At 32.8% G+C, this 9,445-nt stretch overlaps 1 long non-coding RNA gene across 1 annotated transcript; it reads left to right on the top strand.

Moving 5' to 3' along the window:
- The first annotated feature begins 3,116 nt into the window (after positions 1–3,116).
- Positions 3,117–8,908, top strand: LOC139500857 (uncharacterized). The gene is made up of 2 exons (XR_011658381.1): positions 3,117–3,245; positions 8,758–8,908. It is a non-coding gene; the product is annotated as an uncharacterized lncRNA (long non-coding RNA).
- Positions 8,909–9,445: the final 537 nt, after the last annotated feature.

Here is a 9,445-nt window from a genome sequence, read left to right as displayed (position 1 = left end):
TGTTGCAAGGCAAAAAAATCCTTCTAGCCAATGCGAAAACAGATAAATTTTAGTCATATAATGATACTTATTTAGATCGATGTGAAATTACAAGGTACTATAATTTGTCGATATCTATATTTTGACATGGTTTAAGGTCATGTTCTTCTCTGACTCAATCCATTGGATGTCGGATGTGTAAAGTAACTACTATTACTCTCAGATATGTAATTAGTGTTTGTTTTTTGTTAGAGATATGGGATATATAGACAATAACTGTTTAATGTCTTTAAATATCAGCTGTATTTGTACGAGGCTAGGAAACAAGGTGTATGTGAGCTTTTAGCGAGCTATTACATCTGTTTCGAGCCGAGTACAAATACAGTTGATATTTAAAGACACTTGTTTTCTTGTTTAGATTGTGATTTCCTTTAATGGTTGATTTATATACTATGCTAAATGGGCTTTGGTCATTGTTGAAGGCAGTTCGGTGACCTATAGCTGTTAATTTCTGTGTCATTTGGTCCCTTTTAAAGAGTTGTCTTATTGGCAATCATACCACATCTGCTTTTTTTTTTATCTATTTATCTTTTAATATCATATACACTAATGTTTTTAGAATTAGGTATTGAACTATTAACAAATAGTATACATGTTCATAGACTGTACCTCAACTTTAACAATGTTTTATTGGCAGTAATTGATTTGGTCGAGGTTATTTTACCAGACTGTAGACAAATAAGAGCCATTGTTTATTAAACGTTCACAACGATCTAAACGTTTAAAACGCTATAAAGATGGTGTTTTAGAATGACTATAATAAATATTCCGTATAAACTTCACAATAATACACGATCGCCTTAAAGTATACATTGTACGTACTCACGTTGTTAATCATCTCAATTACGTATTATTGGTTTTTTTAAATTTGTCTTTGTTAATTATTCCTTTTACTGCCGATTATAATTTTGTTAATAACTCTTTGACGTTAACGTTGCTCGGTACTTTTACATCTCGTCAGTGTGATATGGCATTTTTATGCAAATGTCTTACACTTGAAAGGTTTAACTAGCTTTTAGAGATTTCCAATAAAATGACTTTACTTGACATAACCGACCTAACTCAAGGTTTTTCGGAGGGCAGAATACACTGCATGCAAGTTTTGCTCTTTGAACACGCTTTTTTTTTGCTTCAATATACTTTATTTAAAAATCAACCCCAACTAATTATTTTAATCTTTGAATATTTTGTCCTTAAACTTTGAATGATTCTATTGATTCAAATATTATAATGGAATAAGTAAGTTAGGAACTTGTAAATGAATACACCTATTATTTCTTGTCATTTCACTTAACCAATATTTTAGTTATTCTCAAATTATGAATTTTAAAAACTACCAAGACAAAGTTTAGCATGAAAATTTTAAAATAATGAATTCCGAAGCGGGAAGGTTGTCTTTTTTTGTAAATTCTAACGTTCATAGTAGATGCCAACACACCCGAATGTAAAAAGGTGTACTCGATTTTTTTTTCTTCAATATTATTTTTCTATAATTTAATTGAAGATAATTTGATATTGGCAGAAATTCATATCATTGATATAATTATCAAATAGTACTTTTCGTCTTTACCTTTACTAATGTATGGATCGACGAGGTTTTTGTCCTTGTATACCTAAACGTGCATATCCACAGTGGCCAACGGTTTTATGCAGATTATTATTCATTAGTTGCTTATCAACTACACCTTCCAAATTACAATCTATAAATTGGTTAACACATTTATTTACATACATTATTATCAATTACAATATTCTTTTTTTAATATTCGTTGACTTTCATTTGAAAGAAAAGTGTATAATTCTGGATTTGCTTTATATCAACAATTAGTTTACATCCTAATTGCTTTTGAAATGAAACTACAAATGTATTACTTGTATTACAGTCTGTACAGTTCTCTAAGTATTCCAGATATTCTTTTGAAGATTTGTCAGGATATCTGAGGTTTATTATCCATTGTTCTTTTGTTTTCCTTCTTTCTAAACAAGCTTTATACATTCGTTCAAACTGACTAATAGTTAATCCAAACACGTCATTTGAGATCACCATTCCTCCATCAAAAGATTGGGAAAGTAATGGTGTATACTTACGCTTTCCACGGTATGGGAAACGTTTTACACCGTATATTTCCCAGTACGTAGTTTTCTTCATGTCAAATAAATTTTCATCACTAGAGTTGATTTTGTGTTTAGAGTTTCTGTCCATGTTGCCTGTTAGAAAGATAAGATTACATACATACATTAGATGATGTGATATTTGTAAGCAATTGATTCAAAGTTACCTGCGAAATTCTTTAATTTTACTTTCATATGTATTGATGATGTCCTATCAGTGAATAGCCAAATTTTCAGTCAGTACTTACATCTCATATATTCCAGTGACCTTGACATTTAAAATACTACTGATACTACAAGGACTGCTTTATACCTTGATACTTTGTACAATATTGACACAGAAAGATGACTTCACACTAAAATCGATGACAAACGGGATGATTTCAACTTTCGAATTATCATTTTTCTCATTTCTCACCAGTAACATATCATCTGCCGAATGATATTACATTTACAATCTCAGTTTATACGTTATGCTCGTGCATGTTCATGCTATACGGAACATATCTCAGTTAATACGTTATGCTCGTGCATGTTCATGTTCATGCTATACGAGACATAATTCAGTTAATACGTTATGCTCGTTCATGCTATACGGACAATATATACAGGAGTGCTCTTTTGACGCAAAAACTACTGAAGTTAATAAGAGAAAAGATTAAAAATGACACTCCGTAAATTTTATTACGACATTGTTATGATATTGTAATTATTATGTTTATTTATGTTGGCCTAATTTGTGTTGTATGGCCTGATAGTTGTTTACCAAATAATCTTATAATTGTGCAGTTTAGGAATCACTGGAACAATCACAGAATGATTGGAACTTTCTAGAATGATCCTTATAAAAGATGCGTAATTTAAACTTCTACGTTATTCCAGAAACTTCCGTTGTAACTTTCCAGGATTTTCCACAATGTTCCATTATAGAGTGTTCTAGAATTTTCCATTGATAACATTATATATACAGACACTAAAGTTAAACTCTCATAATTAAAACTTGGACATAGACATTGATAGACATTAGTATTCACAGCATTTGGATTGACACTTTTATTCTACAAACAACATCATACTGGATTGTGACCTTAGTAGTGAACGTAATATTCAGATTGGATTCCGAAAGATTTCCGGATACAGATAAAGATAAAAGAGTGGACTCATATTTTGACAGTTAAGTTATCAGTAATATTTGTAAAATACTTCTTGTAAACTTTTGTATAATAAATATTGTTAAATTTTATTATTGATTTGTGTCTTTTGTTGGCTACAATTTAAAGGCGATTTCTGGCCGTAACAGAAATTGGGGGCTCGTCCGGGAGACTGAAAATATATTATTCAAAATTTTTTCAATATTTTCATTATAACTAGCCAACAAAATTCTACAAAATGGCATTTGATGCCGGTAAATTTTTGAAAACGCCAGACCTGGAGACTTTTGATAATTTAAAGAAAGACGAATTAGTGTTGCTTGCTAAACATCTGAAGTTAAATTTTAAAGTATCTATGAGAAAACAAATTATAAAAAATTTGGTTATAGACAAATTAGTTGACGCAGAAATTTTAGGTGAAGAGGCTCTTGAACTTAAGGTCGAAAATGTAGATGCCTTTAAATTAAAACAGCTTGAATTAGAACATGAATTTAAATTAAAACAAGCAGAACTGGAAATGAAGGAAAGGTTGGAAATAGAGAGAAAAGAAAAAGAAGATGAATTTAAATTAAAAGAACTGGAAATGAAGGAGAGGGAGAAAATAAAAGAAGATGAATTAAAATTAAAAGAACTTGAAATGAGAGAAAGGCTAGAGATGGAAAAACTGAAAATTGAAATGGTCAAAGAAGAAAGCAACACTAAAGTCCAGTCGAAATCAGATTATTTTGATGCAGCAAAAAATATACGTTTGGTTCCAAAATTTTGTGAAAAAACAGTCGATAAATATTTTCCACAGTTTGAGAAAATTGCTAATAATTTGAATTGGCCAAAGCCATATTGGACTACAATGCTACAAAGTGTTTTTGAGGGTAAAGCCGCTGAAATATACTCCGCACTTCCATCAGAAAAAAGTTCAGACTATGACACGGTGAAACAGGAAGTTTTGAAAGCTTATGAGCTAGTACCAGAAGCATACAGACAGAAATTTAGATCTTATAAAAAGTTTGATTCGCAAACCTATGTGGAATTTGCTCGGGAAAAAGAAGATCTATTTGATAAATGGCTTACTTCAAAGAAAACAAACAACAATTTTGATAACCTAAGACAATTGATGTTATTAGAAGAGTTCAAACAATGTGTTCATTTAGACTTAAAAACACATTTAGACGACAAAACTGTTGAGTCAATACATGATGCAGCTGTTATTTCAGATAATTATACTCTTTCACATAAAAGAAGTTTCAAGGGTCAAAATGTTAATACTTCCAGTGGAAATTACAAAAATCAAAGCACTGAGCATACTGATAGTAAGCCTGTTCCACAGAATAAGAGTCAGTCCAGTTATAATATGTCTAGTCCAAAATTTGATACTTTTGAGAAGAAGTCACTGACTTGTGCTTATTGTAAGAAGATTGGTCACCTGATGGCTGATTGTTTTAGACTCCAGAAGAAGAATGAACGAGATAATAAGCCGAAGACCAGTGCTTGTACGACACCTTATATTACCAGTACATTGGAATGCCCTGCGCGTCAGGCTTTTAAGTCCAGTTTTTGTGATTACATGGAGGAATATAAACCCTTTATGTCTGATGGGTTTATTTCTATTGTTGATGATACCACTCTTCAGCCTATTAAGATTTTACGAGACACTGGAGCTTCTCAGTCTTTATTGTTAGAAGGTGTGTTGCCTTTGTCCGAGAAGACTTCTGTTGGTGCCTCCGTTTTGTTACAAGGTGTAGAGTTGGGTTGTATAGATGTTCCTCTCCATCGTATTTATCTGAAGTCAGATTTAATAACTGGACCAGTTATTGTGGGTGTTCGTCCTAATCTCCCTGTTGAGGGTGTTACATTATTGCTAGGAAATGATCTAGCTAGGAACAAAGTGGTTGCTGAACCAATTGTTACCAGTGAACCAGTGGTGGATGTTAAATCACCTGAAGATGATGCTGAATTATATCCAGCTTGTGTTGTTACTAGGGCGATGGCTAGAAAACAACAAGATGAGAATTTGCAAACAGACAAGTTTGATTACATGGACCTTTCTGACACTTTCATAGCTGACATTGAAGGTCCTGGTAACTCAGAAAAGGCAATTATAAAACCACCTAGTGTTAACAAAAATGTTATTATGCCATGGCCAGATGTAAACAGCCATTCATTAGACCGAAAGAATTTATCTGAAGAACAACATAAAGACCCTGAGGTTCTTCAGCTCAGCCAGAGAGCTCAACCACAGGAGGAAGCAGACAAAGTGGCCGAATGCTATTACCATCAGGACGGCATTTTAATGAGGAAGTGGAGGCCTCCTGATGCTACCCCAGAGGAGGAATGGAGAGTGGTGTACCAAGTGGTGGTGCCTAAAGTTTATAGACAAGAAATTATTGGTCTTGCCCATGACACCCCCTTGGCTGGACACTTAGGTATAAGGAAGACTTGCCTTAAGATCTTGCAGCATTTTTACTGGCCTAAACTTAGAAATGATGTTGCAGAATACTGCAAATCATGTCATACATGCCAGGTTGTTGGTAAACCTAACCAGAAAATACCACCAGCACCACTTCTGCCTATTCCAGCCTTTGACGAACCTTTCAGCAGAGTTCTAATTGACTGTGTTGGACCTTTACCAAAGACCAAGACTGGAAATGCATATTTATTGACAATCATGTGTACATCTACCCGCTTTCCTGAAGCTATTCCGCTAAGAAATATCAATACACCTACTATCGTCAAAGCTTTGATCAAATTTTTCACATTAGTAGGACTTCCTAAGTCTATACAGTCCGACCAGGGATCAAATTTCATGTCAGGTTTATTCCAGCAAGTCGTGTACCAGTTAGGGATTGCTCAGTATAGATCAAGTGCGTACCATCCAGAATCTCAAGGTGCCTTAGAACGTTTTCATCAAACATTGAAGAACATGATTAGAACTTTTTGTCTTCAATTTGACAGAGACTGGGATGATGGAGTTCACTTTCTACTTTTTGCAGTCCGAGAGGCTGTTCAAGAATCCCTTGGATTTAGTCCCTTTGAGTTGGTATTTGGCCATACTGTAAGGGGACCGTTAAAATTGATTAAGGAAAAGTGGCTTACTGAACATACTGACTTGAATCTTTTAGACTATGTATCTAGATTTAAAGAAAAATTGTATACTGCTTGTCAAATTGCTCAGAAAAACTTAAAAAATGTACAGAACAAGATGAAAATTTGGTATGATAAAGATGCCAGGGATAGAGTTTTTGAGCCTGGTGATAAGGTACTTGTATTTCTGCCAGTCCCTGGACATCCTTTACAGGCTAAATATTGTGGTCCTTATACAATAGAGAGTAAAATTAATGATTTGAATTATATTGTAAAAACTCCAGGTCGGCGCAAACAAAATAGAGTGTGTCATATTAATATGTTAAAACCATATTTTGAGCGTACTAATGTACTATGTGATAGTAAACCAGTTGCCACTTTAGGCATGGTTAAATTTGAGAACAATCATGACAAACCAGATGTAATTGAACCAACTTTTAGTTGTAAAACTATGGAAGAGACAGTTAGATTGAAAAATTCAGAAATTTTGTCAAATTTAGATTCAAAACTTGCACATCTGTCTTTTGATCGTAGAGAAGAAATAAAAACTTTGGTATTTTCTTTTAAAAATCTTTTTCCAGATGTGCCAAACAAAACCACTGCTGTTTGTCATGATGTTGATGTAGGAGATGCTTCTCCAATTAAGCAACATCCTTATCGGCTAAATCCACTCAAACTTGAAGCTATGAGAAAAGAAATTAAATATATGCTTGACAATGATATTATTGAGCCGAGTAACAGTGAATGGAGCTCTCCTTGTCTCCTTGTGCCAAAACCAGATAAAACCTTTCGTTTCGTGACTGATTTCAGAAAAGTAAATTCAGTCTCAAAATCTGATTCCTATCCGATTCCAAGGATAGACGATTGTATTGACAATATTGGTCAAGCAAAATTTGTGAGCAAATTTGATTTATTGAAAGGTTATTGGCAAGTTCCATTGACACAGAGAGCTCGTGAAATATCAGCTTTTGTTACACCAGATGGCTTATTTCAATATACTGTAATGCCATTTGGCATGAAAAGTGCTCCAGCTACATTTCAAAGAATGATCAATAATGTTATAAAAGATTTAGACTGTTGTTATGCTTATATTGATGATCTTATTGTATGTAGTGATAGCTGGGAACAGCATTTAACACATTTATATGATACTTTTGATAGATTGTCAAAATCAAATTTGACTGTTAATCTTGGTAAAAGTGAATTTTGTCAGGCCACTGTTGAATATTTAGGGCATACAGTTGGCCAAGGTCAAGTGAAACCTATTATGGCTAAAGTGGAAGCTATTTCCAAATTTCCTCCTCCTACTAATAGAAAACAACTTATGAGATATTTAGGCATGATTGGATTTTACAGAAAATTTTGTTCAAATTTTGCTACTGTTGTTCAACCATTGACTCATCTTTTACGGAAAGATTCTAAATTTATCTGGAGTGAAAATTGTCAAAAAGCTTTTGAAAATAGCAAATCACTTTTAATTAATAGTCCAGTTCTGATTACTCCAGACTTTGAAAAACAATTTAAACTTGCTGTTGATGCAAGCGATGTAGGAATAGGAGCTGTTTTATATCAAGAGACAGATGATAATGTTGAAAAACCTATATCATATTTTTCTAAGAAATTAGATAAACATCAGAAAAATTATTCAACTATTGAAAAAGAGTGTTTTGCAATGTTGTCAGCACTTCAACATTTTGATGTATATTTGAATCCCACTGTATATCCTATTCTTGTTTATACTGATCATAATCCTCTCACCTTCATGCATAAAATGAGAAACAAGAATCAGAGGTTGACTAGGTGGAGTTTATTGTTACAGGAATATGATGTAATTGTAAAACATATTAAGGGTAAAGATAATGTAATAGCTGATGCTTTATATAGAGCTTATTAAATCACTTTGTATATATTATGTATTTTTGTTCATATTATTCATGATAAGTTTTTGTTACACTAAAACTTCTTTTAAGGGGGGAGGTGTTATGATATTGTAATTATTATGTTTATTTATGTTGGCCTAATTTGTGTTGTATGGCCTGATAGTTGTTTACCAAATAATCTTATAATTGTGCAGTTTAGGAATCACTGGAACAATCACAGAATGATTGGAACTTTCTAGAATGATCCTTATAAAAGATGCGTAATTTAAACTTCTACGTTATTCCAGAAACTTCCGTTGTAACTTTCCAGGATTTTCCACAATGTTCCATTATAGAGTGTTCTAGAATTTTCCATTGATAACATTATATATACAGACACTAAAGTTAAACTCTCATAATTAAAACTTGGACATAGACATTGATAGACATTAGTATTCACAGCATTTGGATTGACACTTTTATTCTACAAACAACATCATACTGGATTGTGACCTTAGTAGTGAACGTAATATTCAGATTGGATTCCGAAAGATTTCCGGATACAGATAAAGATAAAAGAGTGGACTCATATTTTGACAGTTAAGTTATCAGTAATATTTGTAAAATACTTCTTGTAAACTTTTGTATAATAAATATTGTTAAATTTTATTATTGATTTGTGTCTTTTGTTGGCTACAATTTAAAGGCGATTTCTGGCCGTAACAACATTACGAATTGGTAGATCTATACAATGTTTCTGTGTTTAAGTTAATTTACGACAGTTTAACCACTCCATAGAGTGGGGTTTACCATCAACATCGTATTGTCTGCTGAGTATCGAAAAAAGTAAAATAACTAAAATAGCGAACTCTGAGAAAAATTTCAAATGGAAAGTTCATAATCAAATGGAAAAATCAAAACTTTAACTGAAACTTGCTAGCGGTAAACGAAATCCAAATTGTACTCAAATGACGATCAAATAAGACCAACAAGCAATGTAACATGACGATACTACATCAGCAATAAGATCAACAAGCAATGTTACGTCACGATATTACATCAGCAATAAGATAAAAAAGCAATGCTACATCACAATATTACATCAGCAATAAGATCAACATACAGTGCGACATCACGATATGACATCAGCAATAAGATCAACAAGCAATGTTACATCACGATATTACAGCAGCAATAAGGTCAACA

Source organism: Mytilus edulis, chromosome 13 (genome assembly GCF_963676685.1).
Source record: "Mytilus edulis chromosome 13, xbMytEdul2.2, whole genome shotgun sequence".
Lineage (NCBI taxonomy): Eukaryota > Metazoa > Mollusca > Bivalvia > Mytilida > Mytilidae > Mytilus > Mytilus edulis.
Note: the sequence above shows the minus strand (reverse complement) of the source record. Positions and strands in the feature narration are given on the sequence as shown.